General features: G+C 50.7%; 1 pseudogene; it reads right to left on the bottom strand.

Moving 5' to 3' along the window:
* LOC122113674 overlaps window positions 1–16,098 on the bottom strand; it is a 48,039-nt pseudogene extending 31,941 nt beyond the window's left edge.
* Between the last annotated feature and the right edge of the window lie 7,968 nt (window positions 16,099–24,066).

Consider the following 24,066-nt stretch of genomic DNA (forward strand, 5'->3'; position numbering starts at 1 on the left):
TTTTTTTTTTTTTTTTTTTTACTTGAGACAAGGTATTACTATGTATCTCTGTCTGACCTGGAACTCACAAGTCTTTCAGACTTCCAAGTGCTGGGATGTGTGCCAGCATGCCCAGCTTTCTAGTGATTTCATGTGCGAGTAGGCCAGGCTTGATGGCACATGCATGTAATTCCCAACTGTGTAGGAGGCTGAGGTAGGAAGACTGATGCTTAGGCCTATTTTGAGACTTAGGCTGACTCAGGCAAAAGCATGAGACCCTTGTGGGGGTTGGGGTGTCTGAGTGACTACTGATCCACTGTCAGTGCCTGGACAACAGCCCCCTAAGCAGGGGTTCACAGAGACACCACGCACCTCTGTTTGAACTTGGGGTACTGCAGTCTGTTGGGGAAGCCTTTCCTGCAAATTTGGATGCCCTCTAGAATGCCATTGCGCACCAGCTGGTACAGGATGAGGTGGGCCTCCACCACACCTGCTGGGAGAGAACACTGGCTGAGCGCCCAGCCTGCAGCCTGGCCTGGGCCTGCACTCGTCCTGCGGGGCCCCAGCTTCCCTGTGGTTTGAGTGGGATGTCAGTGGGTATGGTCCGTGGGTGCCTGCTGTGGCAGATACCTTGTCTGTCATCACCAGTTTGGGCAGGGCAGGGCAGAGTGAACCCTGGGATGAGTCCCATAACCCACCTGACTGCTTGAATTCATTAAGGATGACACAACAGACAAAATGGGGGGGGGCATGCTGTGCAGCATGGTCATCAGCTTGTTCATCTGCTCTTGGGGACAGAGAAACAAAGAATGAGCAAAATTCAGCATTCACGTCACAGGGTGACCTCACTCTGGAGAAGTACTTTGCTAGTGTTTGTCTTGGGTGTTGGTGTGTGTGTGTGTGTGTGTGTGTGTGTGTGTGTGTGTGTTGTTTTTTGTTCTTGATACCAGACCTTAAACTCAGGGGCCTGCCTTGCACTTGCTCAACTTGCTTGCTCATAGCTGGTACTCTACCTGTACTCTACCAGCCCAGAATTTTGTTGGTTAATTGAAGATGGCGTCTTGAATATGTTTTAGTCCAAGCTGGTTTCAAATGATTATTGTCTGGGTCTCAGCCTTCTGAGGGTCTAGGATGACAGTCATAAGCCACTGGTGCCTGGCATGCTGTTTTTGTTTTTTGTTTTGGTGGGGGTTGGGGTCAGGGTCTTGCTGACATTGCCTCAGCTTTCCAAAATGCTGGGGTTACAAGAGTACACCACAACACCCAGATTAGAATGAAATAAAATCTTCCTTCTATCACACCTGCCCCTTTTCAAGTTCTCCCTAACTACCTGGGGCTGTGGCCACCATATTGGACAGTGCAAAAGAGAACATTTTCCTCTCTGCAGGAAGCATCACTAGGCACAGCTGTTCTCCAGATTCAGGTGATATAAGCTATAGGAAACAAAAGCCCTCTTTGTTTGGGACCACTGCATTGTATGATCTCAGTTCTAGAAAACTGTGGGGTTGGACTGGGAATGTGGCTTAGTGGTAGAGTGCTTGTCTAGCATGCATGAAGCCCTGGGTTCAATTCCTCAGTACCACCTAAACAGATAAAGCCAGAAGTGGCGCTGTGGCTCAAGTGGTAGAGTGCTAGCCTGAGCAAAAGAAGCTTAGGGACAGAGCCCAGACCCTCAGTTCAAGCCCTAGGACAGGAAAAAAAAAAAAAAAAAAAAGGAAGGAAGGAAGGAACGGAGAAGGAAGGAAGGAAGGAAAACAAAAGAAACTGTAGGGTTTTCATGGACAAGGACCTGCCGGCAGATACCCTCCCCCGTGGAGGGTCCCTTCCCTGCCGCTCAGGTGGCCACTCTGGCCTGGACTATCAAGCCTTGGTAAATCCTCTGTATAACAGCTTGCTGTTACAATACTGGTGTCCCAGTATTGCCCAGGCCCTCTTAGAAGCCCTGTTGGCCAAGTCTGGCACAAGGTCTTAGGCATTGAAATACTGATCTGTCACACAGCATAGTCCCTTCAACACTGGGGCTCACCCACAAATGATGTGGTTGGGTTGGACCTTCTCTGAAGGTTACGTGCACACAGGTGGCTAGGGCTTGAACTGAGGGCCTGGGTACTGTCCCTGAGAATTTTGTGCTCCAGGCTAGCGCTTTACCACTTGAGCCACAGCTCCACTTCCAGTTTTCTGGTTGTTCATTTGAGGTAAAAGTCTCATTCATGGGGATGGGAAGGTAGCTCAGTGGTAAAGCGTTTGCTTTTGCATGCATGAGGCCCTGGGTTCGATTCCCCAGCACCACATAAGCAAAAAGAAAAAAAGCCGGAAGTGGTACTGTGGCTCAACTGGTGGAGCGCTAGCTTTGAGCTGAAGAGCTGAGGGACAGCGCCCAGGCCCAGAGTTCAGGCCCCATGACCAGACCACCCCCCCCCCCCCCCGCCAAAAAAAAAAAGAAAAAAGAAAAACAGGGGCTGGGAAGGTGGCTCAGTGGTAGAGCGCTTGCCTTGCACGCCTGAAGCCCTGGGTTCGATTCCTCAGCACCATATAAGCAAAAAAAAAGTCTCATTGACTTGGCCTGTGCTGGATTTGAACCGTAATCCTTATATCTCAGCCTCCTGAGTAGCAAGGATGACAGGTGTGAGCCACTGGTGTCCAACATCTGAGCATCTTTTCTGCTGAGGGACCCATGTTTCTGTGGTTCTCTTCGGAATCGAATCAACTCCCCAGATGAAGGAGCCAGTCACAAGCAGAGAGATGAAGTGATCCTGCAGCAGCCGTGAGATGACCATCACACCATTGAAGGCAGGGTTGTGGTGCTGGCTCTAGGTAACCCCTGGGAAATGTGCACTCACCCTGTACAAGTTGGAGACTGTCTCAAAGGAGGAGCCTCTCTTCTGCTTCTTGGTTCCAGTAGAGAAAGAGAAAAGCACATTGTATGTCCATACCCAGCATCAGCCAGACAACCATCCAGTGCTCTGTGACAAAGCACAAGCAACCAACCCTCTGATTTTAAAAATGCTTTTCTTAGCTGGGTGCTGGTGGCACAGGCCTGTTAATCATAGTGACTTGGGAGGCAGAGAACCGGAGGATAGTGGTTTGAGGTCAGCTGAGCAGGGGTTGGTGTTGGCCTTACAGGGGAGAGTGGGGGAGCTCAGAGGATTTGGTGTCAACTTTTGCAAAGCAAGAAACTACCTAGAGGTGATGGCCCAGTGATCAAATGAGATGATAGAAACTCCAGGAGGGGGCTGGGAAGGTGGCTCAGTGGTAGAGTGCTTGCCTTGCATGCCTGAGGCCCTGGGTTCGATTCCTCAGCACCACATAAGCAGAAAGAGCCAGAAGTGGCGCTGTGGCTCAAGTGGTAGAGCGCTAGCCTTGAGCTGAAGAGCTGAGGGACAGCGCCCAGGCCCAGAGTTCAGGCCCCACGACCGACAAAACAAAACAAAACAAACAAACTCCCAGGAGGCTTGTTGCCACTTCGCACTCATTTATTCAGTCGCTCATCCACTCATTCATTCACTCAATTATTTGCTCATTCACTCACTTAACAAGAACATGGGTTTCTTTCTTCCCATTTTGGCCATTTTGGGGCACTGGCACAAGTGAGCCCTACCTGGAGCCTCCTCCTTTTTGATGAGAAGGGCCAGTATTGCCAGGGAGGATTTTTGGAACAAGCCCACCACAGTCATTCAAGGGGAATTTGTTCTTCTCCAGCTGCCTGTGATGTTGTAACCTCCATTGGGTGTGGAGGGGGTGCAGATGCCAGTCCATAAGCTTGGGGCTCAGCCCCCACATTTTCGTCAGTCATGGGGCTTGAACTCTGGGCCTGGGCGCTGCCCCTCAGCTCTTCAGCTCAAGGCAAGCGCTCTACCACTTCAGCCACAGTGACACTTCTGGCTTTTTCTGTTTATGTGGTGCTGAAGAATCGAACACAGGGCCTCATGCAAGGGAGGCAAGTACTCTACCGCTAAGCCACCTTCCCAGCCCATCAGCGCCCCCTTTTAAGGTCTCTCCCTGTCTTCAGCTCCTGCCTTCAGCTCTGCTCTGCTGTAGGCACCCAGGACCTGCCTTCAACCCTGGTGCTTCAGTTCCCTAATGTATTTCATGGCATCTGGGATGGTCCTGAGCCCCACATGGAATTGGAGCATCAGCCACTCTCACGCAACACTTACTGAATGAACATGGCTGGGAACCAGGGCCCCTGGTTGTGCTCTCCTGACCTCTACCTGCTTCCCCTAGCCCTCAGATCTTTCTCTGTCCTGGTGGAATTGCTGGTGGTGACTGATCACACCTGCCAGGATCCTGAGCTACAGGCAAAAATCTCTCCAAGGCTTCTCATCTCCCCTCTGGACAGCAGTCCTTCCCTTTAAAAATACCACAGACTCATCCATCGGAATTGGGGATACAGGTAATCGGACATCTACTACTTTCTGTGTCCTATTTTGCCACATGGCTCTGGCTGGAAAGAGGAGCAGGAAGCAGCCTGCCAGATCCTACCATGTACATAGAGAACAGAGGAAAGTAGGTGAGTGTCAAAAACCTTTGAGCTTTCTATCTCCTACCCACCATGCAGACATTTGGGATCACATGCCTGATTTTAGGGTCACGTGAAAGGGGACAGGTATCATTTGATTTCGAATCTTCCATTGCTATAGCTACCAAGCTTTTTTCTTGTTTCAGGAGTGGAAGTCTAGGGCACTGCAGTGTGGTTTACTAAAAATATTGGCCCAATGCATTTGGCCAGTCATTGGTGCTGTTCTGACTGCTGATACAGCTCACAGCCCCGGGGCCCAGTGCAATTATGACTTTCCTGACAGCGTGTCCTAAAGCTGCTGTTTCTCCACATTCATCCTAGAGAGGCACACGCTGCTCTGTGGGTGACAGGCACCTGGGCCCTTCTGGTAAGATTAAAATTCCAAGGAAGACGAACACACTCTTCCAAGCTGGCTGGACAAGTGAGTGTCAGCCCCTCTCTTAGCCACCAACAGAACCTAACTCTTGTCTATGTGTCATTTCCCTCCTTCCCCTGGAACATGTTTGTCATGACTGGAAAAGCCACTTGCAGGTAGTGGCTTTGAGCAGACAAATGGACACATTCATCCACTGGAGGTCGTTCACAGGCTCGTGGATTTTTTTTTTTTTCTCGCTTTGCAAGTGTTGTCATTTTTGGCCAAGACTAATGTCCAGCCATCTCATCGAGGGCCATAAACACTGGTGTGGCTGCCCCTGGCCTACCTTTGGCTGCATGGCACTGGGAGTCTCCCAGGAGACAAGTTCATTTCAGTGAACTGTGCTAGCAGGGGCAGGTGGTCAGGAGGGACCGGCCAGGGCCTATCCCAGAAGCATAGAAAGGGCAAGGCCAGTACTCACAGTGCTGGTGTAGTGGATGCGCATGAAGTGGGCCTCTGGCCCTTTGCCCTTGCCTGCAGCCCCGGGGCATGAGGAAGTTGCTAGATTTGCCCAGGTGGTTGTCGTACAAAACTGCCTTGAACATCGCATCTGTGGCTTTGGGGAAGACAAGATGGAGAAGATCCCCATGGGCTAGGAGGTAGAAGAGTAGTGTTGGAGGGGGCCTTGGTCTGGGGCTGGTTGCCAGGTTGCATAGTTACCCATGTGACCTGGCAGCAGAACTTGGAGCAGTTATATCCAGAAACAGCTCATGACATTCCCTAGCCTTGTCTTCAAAAGCCGTAGCCATTTAGACAACAAAGAGACAGAAGGGAAGGCTGAGGCTAGAAGGGGCATTAGCTCCCTGAGTGCCAGTCCCACCTTAATCAGACCCCAGGCAACACTGGCACTATAGATGGGTGCTCCCGGCTTTTCCTTCTGACCCCGCCCTCTGTCTACCTTGGGCCTCATGTTGTTCCACATTGATTCTCACATGCAAAGTGGGAAAAATAACAGCTGCTGTTAGTGACCTCATTGTCCCCTTGGCTTTTGTTTCGTTTTGGAGGTCCTAGAGATGGTACTCAGGGCCTAGCACTTGCTAGTCCAGCACTCTACCACTTGTGGCCCAACCCTTTTTATTTTTAGTTTATTTTTCACGTAGGGTCATGTGATTTTGCTCAGGACTAGTGTCTGACTGTGTTCCACTTAGCTCCACCTCCTGAGTAGCTGAGATTACAGGCACCCACCGCACCAGACCTGGCTCTGAGGATCTGGATTTTGAAAGATGATTGTGGAAGAAACAGTGCCTAAACCCAAAGCTTAAAAATAAGGCTATGTCCTGCTCTGGAACAGCTGCATGGGGAGGCTTGTGTAGGCACTGGAGGGCAGGGGGACCACACATACAACCTGGTTTTAGAGCCTCTGCATTGCTGGGAGGTTCAGGTTAGGCCACACTGGAGACCCCGAGAGGCTTCGAAGTATGACTGTGGCTGGCCAAGGAGGAGCCTCCACAACAAGACGTAATCTTTTCAAATTTATTTTAAAATTACCTTTAAATAATTATACATCCAGGCACCAGTGGCTCACACATATCATCCTAGCTACTCAGAAGACTGAAATCTGAGGATCGTGATTCAAAGCCAGCCCAAGCAGCAAAGTCCATGAGACTCTTTTTTTTTTGGTGGGTCGTGGGGCTTGAACTCCGGGCCTGAGTGCTGTCCCTCAGCTCTTCAGCTCAAGGTGAGCGCTCTACCACTTGAGCTACAGCGCCACTTCCGGTTTTCTGGTGGTTTATTGGAGATAGGAGTCTCACGGTCTCTTCTGCCCGGGCTGGCTTTGAACCGCGATCCTCAGATCTCAGCCTCCTGAGTAGCTAGGATTACAGGCGTGAGCCACCAGCACCCGGCTTTGAGACTCTTATTGACACATAACCACCAGAAAACTAGAAGTGGCTCCGTGGCTCAAGTGGTAGAGTGCTTGCCTTGAGCTGAAGAGCACCCAGGCCCAGAGTTCAAGCCCACAAATGAAAGAAATAAAAATTATACAAGGGGGTTTTAGTTCCACATGTCAGTCTATAAATATAGTGTATCTCGAGCAGTGTCATGCTCCCATTTGTCCCAGCCCCACCCAGCCCCTCAGGTTGATTTGTTCTTTCTTCAGATTTTCACATTGAAATAACTTCAGGCTTGTAAAAAACTGCAAGTAACTTGCAGATTGCTGCAAATAACACAAGTCCTTCCTCCAGAGTTGCAACCCAACCTGCACACTAACATTAATGATTATGTGGTAATGAAAGCTTAGCATGGATACCCTCAACTATGAACAAATTTCGTTCAGATTGTGTCATCTATCCTGTCACATCTTTTCCTGAAGTTCCTGAAAATGTGTCACTTAGCCAGTATAGGTTGGGCCTGTATTGAATTGGAAATATCTATATGCGTGTGTGTATATATATTCTCTTGAAATAGAGTCCTACGACTTGGGTTCAAACCAGCTTCGAACTTACCAGGTAGCCTAGGCCGGCCTCAAATTTAGGATCCTCCTGCCTCTGCCTCCTGTGTGTGCCCGGATTATGGGGATTACAGGAGTGTGCCATGATATCTGGCTATATTCTTTTTGTTGTTGTCGGTTGTGGGGCTTGAACTCTGGGCCTGGACACTGTCCCTGAGCTCTTCAGCTCAATGCTAGTGCTCTACCACTTGAGCCACAGCACCATTTCTGGTTTTCTGGTGGTCAATTGGAGATTAGAGTCTCATGGACTTTCCTGCCCAGGCTGGCTTTGAACCACAATCCTCAGATCTCAGCCTCCTGAGCATCTAGGATTACAGGCATGACCCACCAGTGCCCAGCTCTGGCTATATTCTTGAAATAGGCCATTTGCTAAAAATATTCTCTGGGGTGTGATCACAGGGGAGGTAGACTCTGACTCTGCCACTTGCAGGTTGGGGGACTTGGAGAGTGACTTCCCACTGTGAAGTGGGTGTAATGAAAGCCCTTCCCTCACATAGTGGGTGTGAGCGTCCTTTGCATGTTGGTTTAACAGCAGCCATTGCAGTTGCTACTGTGGCCATTATGTAGAAGATGAGCTAAGGGTCAGGATGTCCAAGGCCTTCAGTGGTGTCTCCCACTGCTCCTTAGCTCAGTGTCACCTCCTGTGGGTCTTAGTGAAGTTGATGCACAGCTACTTGAAGCTGTTGAGCAGATGAAGGTCATAGAGGGTCATGGATGCAGGCCCAGGTGAGCAAGATGTGTACATGTGCAAAGATGCGTTCATGGCCCACCAGGATCAGGCCCTGTTGGGAAGGCCTTAATGCTGACTGCTCCAAGGTCAGGTCAGCCAGTGAGAAGGGGCTCTCTGTTATCTCCCCTGTACCAGGGATATCGAGAACAGAACCAGGCAGCCCAGACTCCAGCCCCTCTGGCTAATTAAAATCATCGTGGAGAAAACCACAGTCTTTCCCAGAGATGCTTTGTGGACTGATCCATCACGTGCCACCTGTGATGTGTTGGCAAATCATCGTATTCAAAACAAAAGCAACCTTCATTTGTAGCATTTGCCAATTTCCATGGTGTAAATGTTCCCACCATGGTGAATTTCACACAGTATCAACTAGCTCCCCAAATTCCTGAAGCTCCTGAAAATGTAACACTCAGCCAGTACAGGCTGGGTCTGGCACCTCACGCATTCCGTCCATTCTTTACAACTCAGCACCATAGAGCTGAAGATGGAAATTTCTGGAGTCCAAAAGTCAAGGATCCAGTAGCAAACTGAGATTGGCCTGACCCAGGTCCCCGGTGATAAACAAGACAACCCCAATGAAAAGTAGTTTATAAAAAGAGATGGAGACTTTTATCTCCAATTGACCACCAAGACCCAAGAGCAGCACATGCACATGTGCACATGTGTATACACACACACACACACACACACACACACACACACACACACATGCTTTGGGAGGCTGAGAACAAGAGGATTATGGTTTGAGGACAGCACAAGCCAAAGGTTTTCCTAAGATTCCCTTCTCACAGCTGGGCACAGTGGCACCTGCCTAATATCTAAGCCACATGGGAAGCTGAAATGACAAGGATCACGGGTCCTTTTCTGCTGGGCAGAAAAGTCCACGAGACATCATCTCCATAGAGGGGAGCTGGCACACACCTGCTACCTGCCATCCCAGCCATAGGGGAAGCCTAAAAGTAGGTGGATGGAGGCTCAAGTGCTTGTACTGGTGGGAGGCGAGACTAAAAAAAATTTCAAGGGGGCTGGGAAGGTGGCTCAGAGGTAGAGTGCTTGCCTTACATGCCTGAGGCCCTGGGTTCGATCCTCAGCACCACATAAGCAAAAAGAAAAAAAGCCGGAAGTGGCGCTGTGGCTCAAGTGGTAGAGCGCTAGCCTTGAGCTGAAGAGCTGAGGGATAGCGCCCAGCCCAGAGTTCAGGCCCCACAACCGGACCCCCCCCCCAAAAAAAAAAATTACAAGCAAAAACGAGACTGGAGGTGTGACTCAGCCATATCTCATCAGACTAGCAAGCTCAAGACCTGAGATCAAAGCACTTCAGCAGAGACTGGGAGGGGGCTTGACATGGCAGGGCAGACACTGCACATAAGACCAGATGTACCTTGAAGCTCTTGAAGCCTGTGATATCCAGCACTCCAATGAAGAATTGCCTGTGCCTTTTTGGTGGCCAGGGTCTTGTTGATCCTGACCACCAGCCACTTGAACATCTTGTCTTAGACTGCCTTGCCCAGGGCACCCATGGAGTTCTGGCACTGTTTCAGGTTCTGCCCCTTTTGTACAAATTCATTGTCGACTTCGACCCGGGGCCTGGTGATGCCCTTCTGGAGATCCCTGGAATTGAGACCCATGAGATGGGTCAGCCACTGCAAGGGGAGGGGTAAAAGGAAGATGGTGGTATGCCCAGGAGACAGCCAGCACCTTCTACTGTGCTTTTGGAAGGAGAACAAGGAAAGGCAGGAGATACTTCCGGGCCATTTCCATACTTTCTCAAGGTTGCAAAGGTAGCAAAAAAAAAAAAAAAAAAAGTAAAGAAACCCAAATCAGCTGGGCATGGTGGCACACCCCTGTAAGCCCAGCACTTAGGAGGAGGCAGCAGGAAGACAGTAGGTTTGAAGCCAGCCTGAGCTACATAGGGAGAGCCAGTCTCAAAAAGGAAGGAAGCAAGCAACCTACAGCCCCCAGTCAGTCTTCTGGCTCTGTTCCATGCCTTTCTGACAGTTTTGAAGTCTTAAGACTTGAAGGAGCAAGCTTGATTTAGACACACCTGGCCCGTCTCTGCAATGCCCAGCATTAACCCTTTGTGGCACACACCTCAGCTTGCTCCCTTTCTGGGCTTCTGCTTAAACTTCATGCTCCCAAAGTGCATAATGCCCCCAGTGAGCTTGTACACACACCCAGCTGAAGCCCAGCATATTACAAGTCATCTGGGAACACACAGAAGGAAGCCAAACCTCAGTGAGCTCCCCACACGGCCCTGGGGCCCAGGGACTGCCACCCAGGGATGCCCAATGTGCCTCTGTGGTGGTGAACTCTTGGTCTGGCCCAGAACCTTAAGACACCTGCTTTCCCCCAAGAATCCCAAACCAGACCCTCTGTGCCTAGACACAATGTGTCTTCAACTTCACTGGCCCCTGTAGAGCCATCTGAAAAATGGGGAGAGGGAGTGGTTAGAAGAGATCAGAATGCCATGTAAAATGTTTGGTTCCAGGGCTTGTCACATAGCAAGTGCTCAATAAAGGAGGCAATATTATTATTATTACTGTTGCTGGTAATGTTAGGGCTTCCTGCAAGGTCCTGGGAGTGGGAAAGCCAAGATGAATTAAGAATCTATCCCTTGCCAAGTGCTGGTAGTTCATGCCTATAATCCTACCTACTCAGGAGGCTGAGATCTGAGGATTGTGGTTCAAGGTCAGCCTAGGCAGATAAACCTGTGAGAACTCGTCTCTCCAATTAACCACCAGAAAAATCAGAAGTAGCTATGGCTCAAGTGGTAGAGCAACAGCTTTGAGCAGAAAAGTTCAGGAACAGTGCCTAGGCCCTGAGTTCAAGCTCCTTGAATGATCAAAAAAAAAAAAAATCCATTCCTTTATGGAAGAGGGCCTAGTACAGTGCAGTCACATGCCAGACTGGGCCACACAGCCATGGTGGCCTGCAGGTCCTAGCCTAGCTGAGAAATGCTTTTCTTTTCCTTTTCCTTACCACATATTAGTCCTACAAAGGCCTTCCCCCTGGTGATTTACAGGCATATTTTATAATTAGTCGGGTTAACCTCATAGTCCTCTCTTTCTCCCTGGTACATGGGGGGGATTGAACTCAGGACTCATGCTTCAAACATTCCACTATTTGAGCCATGCCCTCCAGCCCTCTTTGCTTTTTCAGTTTGTTTTTCAGAGATGACCTCACACTTTTGCTCAGGCCAGCCTCAGATGGTGATCCTCCTACCTCCACCTCCTGAGCAGCTGGGGTCACAGGTGTGTGCCACCACCCCTAGCACCTTAGTATGTTTTTCATGGTTATTTTTAAGTACTTCTACTTAAAAAAAGTTCTGCATAAGGCAGTGTGTTGGGTTAGGTCGGCAGCAGCTCCTTACATCTTTCTTGGCAGCACTGTTTCTCTCTACATGATTTCATCTTCTGTTTTGTCCACCCTGGCCCTTGCAGCAAAGGCTTGTACCACACATACGACACAAACTGTGTAGTAGAGGCTTCTAGATGTATCGGCTCTGGTGTTCGGCCGATGTCCCCTCCCAGCGCATTACCAGGCAACACAGGACTGACCTGCATGGAAGTTCAAATGCTGCACACAGCGTCCGTATCAGCAGACACCTGCCATCCCCACCCCAGCAAGCAGAGGCCGGAGGATCACAGGTCGAGGCTGGCGCAGGCAAAAAGTTAGCAAGACCCCATTTATAAAACAAACGAAAAGCAAAAAGACTGGGAGTAGTATGGCTCAAGCAGTAGAGCACCTGCTTGTCCTCCCCTCTCCCTGCAGCATTAGGAAAAAAAAGAAAAGCGAGCCCGTGGAGCCTGTGGCTGCTAGCTGGGCTGGGAGGCGGGTGGCATGCGGTAAGAGGTGATGAACTGAATCTCCACAGAGTACTGATTAAGCCAGGCTGCTCTGAGGGGCCTCCCCCAAGTCCTCCACTCCCCATCCTTCTAGCCACCACTCACCACTCTGTGATCTGCAGCTCCTTCCTGCTGTCCATGTTCTCCACCATCATGACTCCTTAGCTCACCCACCTAGTGGTATTGCTTGGGGTTGGGGGCCAGCAGCAGACTCTGCCAAGAGCGCCAGAGGGGACAGCAGCCGGGTGACGGGAGCTTGTCCCCTTCATATCACTGCCAGTCCCAGGTGTGTGTGTGTGTGGGAAAATATGTCCTCTGACCTCTGCCCTGACATGCATCTTTAAACCAAATGCTCATGGGGAAATTCTTTCATTGGGGAAAGAAAGGAAAAGCAAGTTCCAGGGCAGGGAGATGGGCACCAGGCCCCTCACCGACAAGTTGGGGCTTCTTGTTGGAGAGAACCTGGTAGAAAATGTGATAGCTCCTCTCGGCTCCCTGTGGCGATGTCTCTAAGAAGTCTGAAAAAGAAACGGGAGAAGCACGGAGCATTCCACCAGGGGATCGGGTTCCCTGGGGAACCGGTGCTCCCTCTCCTCGAGCCCGCAAGAGTCACCATTGGGGGACCCACAGGCTCCATGCATGCATGCATGCACATGTGTGTGTGTGCGTGCATGTGTGTACATGCATGTGTATTCACTGACTACCAGTGAGGGAATCTAGAGCAGAGCCTGCCCCTGAGCGCAGGACTGCTAACACTCAGAAAGGACCCCAGATGCTCTTGATAGAAATCATCTGTGGGTGCTTGAAGTACTTACTTTTTTTATTTTGTAATTTGTATTCTTCTTTTCAAGGCGTACGGAGAATGGAACTCAGGGTCCTGTGCTTGGTGAATGAGCGCTGTACCACTTAAGCCACCCCTCAGCCCCATTTTGCTTTTATTTATTTTTCACCTAGGGCCTTGTTCTTTTGCCTGTGGCTGGCCTCAAACTTTAATCGTCGTACCTCTGCCTTCCAGGTAGGTGGGATTACAGGTGTGAGCCATCACGCCCAGCTTGTTTTTTGAGTTAGGGCCTCACGACGTTTTCTGCCCAGGCTTGCTTCAAATAATAATCCTCCTGCCTCTGCTTTCCGTGTGGCTAGGATGACAGAGGTGTGCCACTTCACTCACTTTTCTTTTTTTTACTTTTGTATATTTAATTTTTTCTCTCTTTTCTTTCTTTCCTCCATCAGTTTCGGGGATTGAACTCAGGGCTTCACACTTGTTAGGCAAGTGCTCTACCACTTGAGCCACAAGTCTACTCCTTTTAGGTTTTGAGACAGGATTTCACTTTGTAAGCCCAGGCTGGCCTCAAACAATCCTTCTAGGTGCTGGGATTACAGGCCTGGACTATCACATCCGACTTGAACTTAATATTTTTTAAATGAAGGCTCCTCATCTTCATGTTGCCCAGGGCCTCAAAAATGAGGTAGCCATTCCCGCCTGGATGAGCTGTCTTTGAGGGCCTGACTTACAGCTCTCATTTCCTCCTGCTACAAAGCCCTGACCCACCCTTCGTGGCTCTCAGCGCCTCTGCCCTTAAGCCAGGTCTTTGGCCAAGTCCCTTGATTCTACTATGAAGCAGGCTCTGTGTGTTGATTAGATCCCAGTATGGATTAGACCCTGCTATTCCTTAAACACCCATGGGAGGGGAATCCTTTCCCCCCCCCCAACCCCCGCCTTCCTCCCTTCCCCCTTTAAATCACTCTCAACTTCTGACACCTGTCCTACCACCCCCACGGGGCCTCGATTGCCCCTGCTCATACTCACAAAGCGGGAAGCTGTTCCTGGTGGTCTCAGCATTGCTGAAGGCCTCCAGCACCAGGGTCACCTGGATGATCTGATCCTCCAGGGACCCCTGGCTAGAAAGCAACCCACGGGTGGGGGGTGGGGTGGGAGTGGGCAGTCAGCCGCCCCCCTGGGGACCCCAGGGAGGGGCTGCAGGGAACGTGGCCTGTGTGCTTCAAGACAGGATGGAATGGCCCAGGGGAGGCTGATTTGTGGGGGGCGGGGTGGGCACAGGGAGGGAGGCATACACACATTGTGTCCGGAGAAAGCCCCAGCTGTGTGTGCCTTTGTAGCTCTGATGCTGGGAGACTGTGGCAGGCTGGGATGTGAGCTGTCATTCCCTCACTGTGCTCCTGGTGGAGAGATGCTGAGCAGACCTGAAACCTGGCCCTGGCCACTTTGGTCAGCCTTCAGATCTTTGTCACCTTTCCATAGCTGTCACTTGCCCAGAGGTATTCCATGTGTTCCCCCAGGGGCGCAAGAAATTAACAAGGAATTAAGCTGCTGCTTCTCTGCTGAGCACAGTGGCTCTTTTCTGTGTCTTTACTCAGGCTTATCACCTGGGAGATGGTCATAACCCCCCAACTGGCCCAGGACCGTATGTGTGTTCCTTTACTGCGTGTGCCTGATCCTAGCATATGGCCTTAACTTCTTATCCGAGGACTGCTTTCCAGAACCTCCAATGTTGGCAGAATACTGGATGACCTTCTTCGTGTTCTCTGTCTTGCCAGCACCTGCTGCAGGAGGAAAGAGGGAACCAAAGAGAGACCCACCTTTCTCCTTTTTCTTTTTCTTGTTTTTGGTCAGTCATGGGGCTTGAACTCAGGGCCTGGGCACTGTCCCTGAGCTGCTTTTTTGCTCAAGGCTAGCACTCTACCATGTGAACCACAGCGCCACTTCCAGTTTTTTCTGTTCATGTGGTATTGAGGAATCAAACCTAGGGTTTTAAGCATGTTAGGCAAGCACTCTACCACTAAGCCACATTCCCAGCCTATGAGACCCACCTTTCTATCCACAGCCCCTCCCTCAGCCTGTACCCCCAGCCCGTGGGGCCACCTTCCTATTGGCTGAGCAGGTGAGCCCCTTCCCTGCCTGCCAGCTCTGTTCAAAGTCCCCCAATTAATCTAAGAAGGCTTAATTATATGTGTAAGGTACCGACCTAATTATATGTATATAGCCTGGGATAAAGAAGAGACACTTACGTGATTAGCATGGACCGATTTTCACGATCTGTGGGGAAGAAAACAGCAACGGAAAGATGTAATTAGGAAGCGTTGAGAAATGAGACATTTGACAAACCCCACCACATTCTTCCCGACCCCCCGCCTGGCTGCTCTGGGATCCTGCAAGATTGCATGAGTGTGCCCAGTACTGCCACACTCACCCTTGCAGGATCTACCAGTGGCTCCATTTCTACCCATTCAGGAAACAATATGAAGAGTGAAAACCAGGACTGAGGGCATGGCTTAAGTGGCAGAGCACTTTGCCTAGCAAGCATGAGGTCCTGGGTTCAAATCACTTAGTGGTGGCTTCTCGTTTGGGTGTGAGGTAGGGATGTTGCTTGGCCCATGCCCTCCCCGAGCAGAACTGGGGTCTTGTGGTTGGTAGCCACAAATGCCCAGGGAAGGCTTCCCCCACCTCCCATCCCAGGGCCTGGCATGCACCATGAGCATGGCATGGGTGTCAAAAATGGAGAAGAGGTGGAGCAGCATCTCTGTGTGCTTCATGCCCTTGTACATGTTGGCCACATGGTGTAGATGGGCAGCCACCTGGAGTAGGTCTGGTGGAGAGAAGAATATGGTGGCGAGGAGGCCTGCATCCCTCTGGGCTGGGCACTCTGCATCTCACCATTTCTCTATCTAGTAAGCACAGCAAAGCCTTTGCTGTAATCCACATTTGTTTCATTTTCTTTGGCATGAAGAATTCAAAATAGGCAGCACACAGTCCGTTGTGGGTAGCACAGCATCTGGTCCCCGGCTTGGGTGCGTCCCTCCCTCCTTCCACAGGGGGCGCTGTGTTCTGCTCTCCTCTCACACATGGTGGTAGAGTTCCAACATGTCAAAACCTGGGCTCAGCACCTTTGTCTGCATCCTGATGGCTACGGGAGGTGGGGGGAGGGGAGAGCGTGGGAGGGCTCCACCCAGTCCTGCCACTCTGCCACTCACGTAAATCCTCATGTGGCTGTAGCACTGGCTCAGGTTGTCCAGCGCACTGGCCTCATTCAGAAAAGTCCTATCTGCCATGTCGCTGGCCTGGTAGAACTTGGGTGAGTTCCTCTGGTGGATTTCATCTCTCTTCACAGTGAGCATCTGGTGGTTGGGAAGTGGTGTTCGCATGAGGAATTGTACCTTGGTGGCCCCACACAAGCCCCACACAACCCCTGATGTTCTGGAAGGGCCCCCAAGTGAGCCCAGCTCCTGGCCTGGCCATGGCAGCCTGCACTGCATCCTCTCTGAAGCAGGGATGGCAAGAACCATGTCAAATACCTCCACCTCCTTCAGAGTGTTCACTTCTAAAATGGCAATAGACCTGTCCACTTTTTTTTTTTTTTTTTTTTTTAGTACTGGGGTTTGAATTCAGGCCTCATGCTTGCTAGGTAGATGCTTTACACCTTGAACCAACAGGGAATTGCATTTTTGCTTAGGGCCAGCTTGAGGCCTGCCTTGAGCAAGATTCTTCTACCTTTGCCCACCAGGTAGCTAGGGTTCATAGGTGCATGCCATCACATCTTCCTAATTGATTGAGATGGGGGGCTTGAGAATTATTTTTCCTGGGTTAGTGTGAAACCATGATCCTTCCCAATCTCTGTCTCCCAGGTGCCAGGATTATAGGGGTGAGCCACCACACTTGGCTCAAATATTTTATCTATTTATTTTGTAATACAATTTTATTGTTACAATTAAGGTGTTATTTATTTATTATTTTAAAGAGACATTACCCTGCTTGCAGCAAACCACCTTTAAAAATAAAATTAAACTGGGAGCCAGTGGCTTATACCTATAATTCTAGCTGAGATCTGAGGATGTTAGTTCAAAGCCAGCCTGGGCAGACAAATCTTTGAGACTCTTGTCTCCAATTAACGAGCAAAAAGCCAGAAGTGGAGTTGTAGCTCAAAGCTGTAGTGCACAAGCTATGAACAAAAAGGGTAAGGGAGAGGGAGAGGACCTGAGTTCAAGCCCCAGTACAACACACACATACACACGTGCACATGCGCACACAGATCGAAAATGTAAACAGCAGTATATGCTTAGCAATAATGTGTCTTGCTCCTAGGTAAGGCAAACAGATCCCTCTTCCTCTCCCCTAATTTCTTCGTCCATAGGAGAACCAGCACCAGCTCTTAAGTTCCAGTAACTAGGACAAAGCTTAAGACACATGATTCAGAAAACAAACATCTTTCAGCTGCCTACAGCCTTAGATGTGAGGTGGGAGGACATCCTGGGATTTCTGGGCCTTTTTAATAATTTAGAAGTTCTAGAAAAATCTACCTGCAGCAGTCACCACACCCCTGGTGAATGACGCTGATGTTGAATTCAGAGTCCTTTCCTAATAGTTTCCAACTCTCGGGCCCTTGGACCTTAGTCCTCCTATTTATTCCTCCCACATAGCTAGGCACATGGCTGTTTGGTGTCTAGGAAGGATGCTTTAGAGGATGCAGATGAGGAGACGTAGAGCAAAGTTCAGAGGAGTCCATGTAGGCAGGCACTCAGTCCCGGACCTGGGGTGCATCATCCTCTCAGCACTTGAATGTATCTTTGTTCATCACCCAGGAAGCTGTCTGCACCCTGTCGCTCCAATATTACTCACACAGCCTCATGGCACAGTGTTGTCCATTATTCACTCAGTTTCCAGTCCCTTTCGCTTCCCAGATGATGGGTGGGGCTGGGCGCCCCAGGCTTCTAGCGCTGCTGATTTTCCTGGTGAGCTCACTAGGGAGCAATACCATTAGAACAAAAGATGCCCTGTCACCTGGGAAATCACAGAGGATGTGGGAGCTCTGTGTCAGGCTGGGTGTGGTGGTGGCATGCCCCATCATCCCAGCTACTTAGGAGGCAGAGGTAGGAGGATCGTGGTCCAAGGCTGGCTCCAGGGGAAAAAAAGCAGGAGACCCTGTCAGAAAAAAGATAACTGAAACCAAAAAGAAGGGAAAAAGAAAAGGAAAGAGCTGGGAGGGATTCCCTGAGTTCAATCGCCAGTGCTACCAAAAAGAAGAAAGAAAAGAAAAAAGAAAAGATCTCTGGATCAGAAACATGGGCTAAAGAGCAAGTAGGAGAGTGCTAGCCCACCATCCCATGACTCGGGAGCTAACGCAGGCATGCGGTGGGAGGAAGGGAACAAATGTGTATTTTCTATTGTGGCACACCTGGACACTTTCCTGAGTCAGGTAGAATATGATAGTCAAGAACTTGGACTCCTGGGGGATTGAGCCATGGCTCTACCCCTCATGAACTCTTTGGCCTCCTGTGTTTTCTGTCAGTGAAGTACCACAGTGCTATTTTCCTTAGTAGCTATCCTATATGTTCATCTAGGTGAAGTACTAAGATTTCTGGAACCACCGGGTGTCTGCAGGATGAATGGAAGCCAGGCCAGGACAGACAGGACTCTCTTGGGTGCTTGGGGGGGCAGGGAGGAGAAATGGCATGTACAAAGGACCAGGACCTTACCCCACAGCGCTGAGGAGCTCAACCTCCAGCCCCGTCTGTGTAGCCCTCTCTTCCTCTTCCTCTCTTCTTTTTTTTTCCCCAGCTCCTTGGTGAGCAGCTCTGTGCTGGCTTTTTCTTTTTCTTCAAGGAACTAGAAAAGACACAAAAATAACTAGGTTCATTCTCTGCCCTTGAGCTTCTGAGTCTCCTTTGAGGAGTTTCCTTTGTTCTGTCTTGGCCTCCAGCAAGAAAACACTGAGCTAAGACAGCCCAAGGAGGAATGAAGAGTTGGTGAGCTAGAGGCTAGCTGGGGAGGCCCCTGCTCCATGCTAGAACCATGGATAAAACTGAGTTCCCAGTCTAGGTATGTCAATGTAGGCTGTTAGTGGCTGCTACCGGTAAGCCCAACTGTGGAGGTACTGTCTTTACAAGAAAGTTGAGGGTGGTGGTACATGCCTGTAATATCTGCTACACGTATATGGGAGGAATAAATAGGAGGATCACTGTCCAGACCAGCCCAGCAACCCCCTCTCTCCTCGCCACACACACAATGGAGAATCTATCTGAAAAGTTAAAAGCAAAAGTGCTGGGGTGAGGCTTAAACAGTAAGGCTTAAACAGTGCCTGCCTAACAAGTATAAGGCCCTGAGTTCAAACCCCTGGCCCACTGAAAGAAATAAAATGGTGTTTAAGTGAATCTGACCGCTGTCCAGATCTGCAGGAAGAAGTATGTTATCCATAGAGATTTTTCTCCTGTGCACCAGGCACTAGACGGGGACCAGGCACCTCTGGAGCTGCCCCCTTTCTATAAACCCATGGCTTCTGGGGGGACATTGTGCAGGGCAATGCTGACAGCCTGTGGAAGGTGGACCTGCAGCAGCTGCCTGCTGAGTATGCACAGGGCCCAAGTTCTGTACACTGTCCTACAGCTTAGGCGGCAGCCTGCCTGACTGTCCAAGACCGTGCATATAGAGGGGGCGTGGTCTTCTCTCTGCTCACCAGGCCTTATCCAATTGGGTGAGAGGTGTTGGTGTTTAGCATCTCATGGAGGCCAGGAAGGAAGAGAGAGGGAGGATGTGCACCATCTTGGGCGGCCAGGCAGGCAGCTGCCTAAGCTGTAGGCCTGTGCACAGAGCTTGGGCTCTGAGGGTCATCAGCAGCAGCTGTTACAGGTCCTCTTCACAGGCTGCTAGCGCTGCTTGCACGATGTTCATAGAAAGTCAGGTTCCGAGGCTGCGTTTTTCCGTATCTTCATTCTGCACGTGTGGTGTTTGTCCTTCTGAGTTGTGTTTATTTCACTTAGCATCATGATCTCTAGCTCCATCTGCTTTTTTGATTTTTTTTTTCTTCTGTAAATCCCATCATTTCATGGCATGCTTTCTCATGGCTAATGGCTAGAGTTTTCAGGGCAAGGACTATGAAAGGCTTCTAGCATTGGAAATAATTTTTAGTGCAAAAGAGGGCAACAATGCCAGTGGGTGCCAGGAGGCTCCCCTTGGTTCTCCATTGAGGGGGTGGGAGGGTCCTTTCTGGAACCTTCCCAGAGGTTCATTCCCAGCTGTCGTTGGCCATCGGGGAGGAGGGGAGGGAGGAAGGGAGGGGATCAGTGCTCTCCCAGCGGGGGTGTGGGGTGAAGCCTTGGCCAGATCACTGTGTGCTCCTTAAAGACCAAACATGGACACGGAGTCTGGGCTCAGAAATAGCCCCTTGCCCCAGAGAGCCTTGGAATTCTGCAGGGTCATCTCAGGGAGGGGAGCAGGGCGCAGCTGCTGGAACCTTCCTTCCTGACTCTGAAAGGGAAGAGGAGGGCCAGGCCACTCATTCCTGTGTGCATGGGACTCCTCCATTTTGGCCTATGCAAGCCTGGGACCTAGGGGAAGAATTCTCCAGTGCCAGCCCAGCTTCAGGAGTCTCTGTTAGCAGCCACTTGGAGATATCCACCAAATGGGGGGGGGGGGTATCTGCGGGCCCCAGCAGCCCTAGGTCTCCTTTCTGTCTCTTGTTCGCTTGTTGGTTTATAGGGCATTTGGATTTCTGTCTCACGTATGCAAATGACAGCTTTCTTCATTATCTTGGGAATATTACTTTAAATCTTTCCAGCCTTTTATTTCCCTTACCTTCCCCTTTACCTCATGAGCTTGACGGCACTTGTGTTTGTCAAAAAAGTATCTGTCTCGGTTCCTCTCTGTTTCTTGGGGGACAGGGTCTCATCCTGTAGCTCAGGCTAGCCTCACACTCATAATCCTCCTGCCTCTGCCTCCCAAGTAATCCAAGATTACAGGTGTGCACTGTGTTCAGTTTTCATACACGAGGGGCATCTATCAAGCCTCACCTGCCCCCAACACATCCAAGTCCTGAAGTGGCTTCAGTGAACCCAGGGTAGACTCTGTGTCTGTCTGTCTGTCTGTCTGTCTCTGGCTCGTCTCTTCACCTCTGTTGACTCTCACAGTACATGTGTGTGTCTCTCTTGAGAAACTTGCCTTCGCAGATCTCAGCCCTTCAGAGTCTCAGATCTTGCAGTTGCTGTAACCACTATCGAGCACCACCAGCACTTAGGGCACAGACATGGACTTGGCACCACAGCTAGATAGGAAAGACAAGCAGAAATGGTGAAGGGTGCAATTGTCCTGCAGAAGCACAAGGAGGCTTGGGGACCAAGCAAGGATGTCATTGGTGGGTGAGGAGGGGAGGGGAGAGAAAGGGTAGGGCAGCCTGAGTTCCATGAGGGCCTGGCGGAGGCAGATGTGTGGGGGTGAGGCCTGAGAGATAAGAGCCCTAGTTTCTCGCTTGACTGGGAGCCATTCATTGTTCTGAGCTTGGCTCCTTTATCTCAGATGCTAACACTGTGGTCCCTCTTCTCCCCACTCCCTGCCTGCCACCCCTCCCCGCTTCACACTGCCCTCCTCTGTTCCCCTCAGTTCCCTCCTATGCAAATCTCATGACTGAGGCTGGTCCCACTGTGGAAAGGGGAGGTCCTGTATTGTTCAGGGAACAGCCGGAGGCAGGGAAGTCTGAAGTGCTCATCACTGACATTCATATCCATACGTCTCACAGGGGACCTCACAGGTGCTCAACCACTGAGCTACATCCCCAGGCCTTTCTAGTTCTCGTTTCCAGACAGGACCTGGCTAAATTACCCAGGCTGTAATCAGGCCTCAGCTTCCTGTGTAGCTGGGATTACAGGCACACATCACTAGACCTGTCATCTTGGGTACTCAGGAGGCTGAGATCTGAGGATTGTGGTTCCATACCACTGAAGAGGAAAGTCCTTGAGACTTTTATTTCCAATTAGGCAGCAAAAAAGCTGGAAGTGGAGCTGGGGCTCAAGTGGTAGAGCACTCATCATAAGCAGAAAAATTCAGGGACAGTACATAGGTTCTAAGTTCAAGTTCCAGGACAAGTAAACACGCATGCGCGCGCGTGCGCGCGCGCGCGCGCGCGCACAAACACACACACACACACACACACACACACACACGCTGGGGACATGGTGCAAACGGTAGACCTCCCTAGCAAACACAAGGACCTGAGTGTAGTCCCCATTACTGCCAAAATGTAATTCATTAATGACTACAGTGGTTCATGCCTATGACATCAGCTACTCAAGAGGCTGAGGTAGAAGGATCGTGGTTTGAGGCCCACCCCAGGGAAAAGTGCAAGATTTTATCTGAAAAAAAAAAAAAAGTTAAATCCAAGAGTACTGTGCCTAGCAAGTGCGAAGCCCCCAGGCATCCCTAAACGAACCCCAAAAGCTACAACCATTGAGGGGTGAGGCTGTGGCTTTGGGGAGCTCCTGGGAGCACAAGCAGCCTCTGGTATCTGCTTGCTGTTGTCCCCCACATCCTGTCTCCTTTCCCCCCATGTCCTGGTTCGGGGCCAGATGCCTTCCACAAGAACCTAAAATTAGCTCCTAGAAGAGTCACATAATCCCCCGGCCCTGGGGACTGTGTGGTCCTTGGACGCCCACGGAGGCGGTATGTGGGCGCCACCACGTCAGCAGCCCATGGTCCTGGAGTCTGACCTCGACCCAAGTCCTTCCTGAGTCCCCGAGGAACCACGGCCCCGGCTCGCAAACACAGGGGCTTGGAGAAGAAGCCCTTTTTATAGTAACACAATAAACAAGTGTGGCCATGGCAGTAACTAGCGGTCACCAATCGGGAGGGCAACTTCATGCCACCTCCCCTGCCCGGGGGAGCCCCTGGGGGTCATGGTCCTGATGATTCGACAGGAAGAAACATGCAAAGTGTGCTTTTGCTTCAAGGAACACAATCAGAAATCAAGGAATTCTTTTTTTGTTGTTGTTGTTGGTCGTGGGGCCTGAACTCTGGGTCTGGGCACTGTCCCTCAGTTCTTCAGCTCAAGGCTAGCGCTCTACCACTTGAGCCACAGCGCCACTTCCAGCTTTTTCTGCTTATGTGGGGATGAGGAATTGAACCCAGGGCCTCATGCATACAAGGCAAGCACTCTACCACTGAGCCACCTTCCCAGCCCCAAGAAATTCTTTTTCCTTTCCTCTCCTTTCCTTTCCCTTTCTTTCCCTCCCTCCCTCCCTCCACTCCCTCCCTCCCCCCCCCTTTCTTTCCTTCTTTCATAGGGTCTTACCAGGCAATGTAGGCTGGCCTTGAATTCATGGTCCTCTTGCCTCAGCCTCCCAAGTGCCAGGATTATAAGCAAGTACCACTATGCATGGCCACACACAAAGCAGCAAATTCTGACACACAGATATACTTGAAGATACCAGGCTGAGTGAGGCAAGCCAGGCCCAGAGGACACATCCGTGAGCCACCCACAGGAGTCCCTCAGAGGTGAGGACCAGAGCTGGGCAGAGCAGAGAGGGGGCATTCACTGGGACAGTGTCAGTGTGGGCTAAGAGCACTAGAGCCTGTGTCTGGTGGCTCATACCTGTAATCCCAGCCACTCAGGAGGCTGAGATGTGACGATCATGGTTCCAAGCCAGCTCAGGCAAGAAAACCCATGAGACTCTTATCTCCAATGAACTACCAGAAAACTGGAAGTGATGCTATGGTCCTAAGTGGTAGAGCACTAGCCTTGAGCAAAAGAGCTCAGGGATAGCATCCAGGCCCCGAGTTCAAGCTCCATGACTGACCAAAAACAAAACAAAACAAAACACTGGAAATGGATATGGTGGCAGTTGCACTGTGAGCATACATAATGTGCTGGACTGTCCCTTAGCATAGTTAAGATGTAAAGTGGGAGGCAGGGAGGGAGGGAGTGAAGACAGGTCATCACACCTGCCCTCCTTGCCCTGTGTGACCTTGGACGGGTGGCAGGATGTCCGCAGCCTCGGGTGCCTGCTCTGGGAAGTGACACGGGCAAAGGCAGGTAAGCCAAGCCCACCGCGGCGATCCAATCTCAGTCCACTGGTGTCTCCCCAGCTCCACGGGCATCAGGGAGCAGAGACCATGAAGACCTAGGAGACATCAGTGCAAGATGAGGCGAATGTGGAGAGGGAGGAGGGAAGGGGACAGGATTGGGGTTTCAGGGCACCGCAGGCACACTGGCTTCCATTTGAGGCCTCACATCGCACCCAAAGATTTTCCTTCCCCTCCTGCATTTCTGACCTCTTTGGGTTGCTAGTTCACTGATGAGACTCATTTCAAGCCTGAAGACTTAGCAGTGCATGGAGGTACACACTCTAATC

This window comes from Dipodomys spectabilis, unplaced genomic scaffold (assembly GCF_019054845.1).
Source record: "Dipodomys spectabilis isolate Male_0828 unplaced genomic scaffold, ASM1905484v1 ptg000098l, whole genome shotgun sequence".
In the NCBI taxonomy this organism is placed as follows: domain Eukaryota; kingdom Metazoa; phylum Chordata; class Mammalia; order Rodentia; family Heteromyidae; genus Dipodomys; species Dipodomys spectabilis.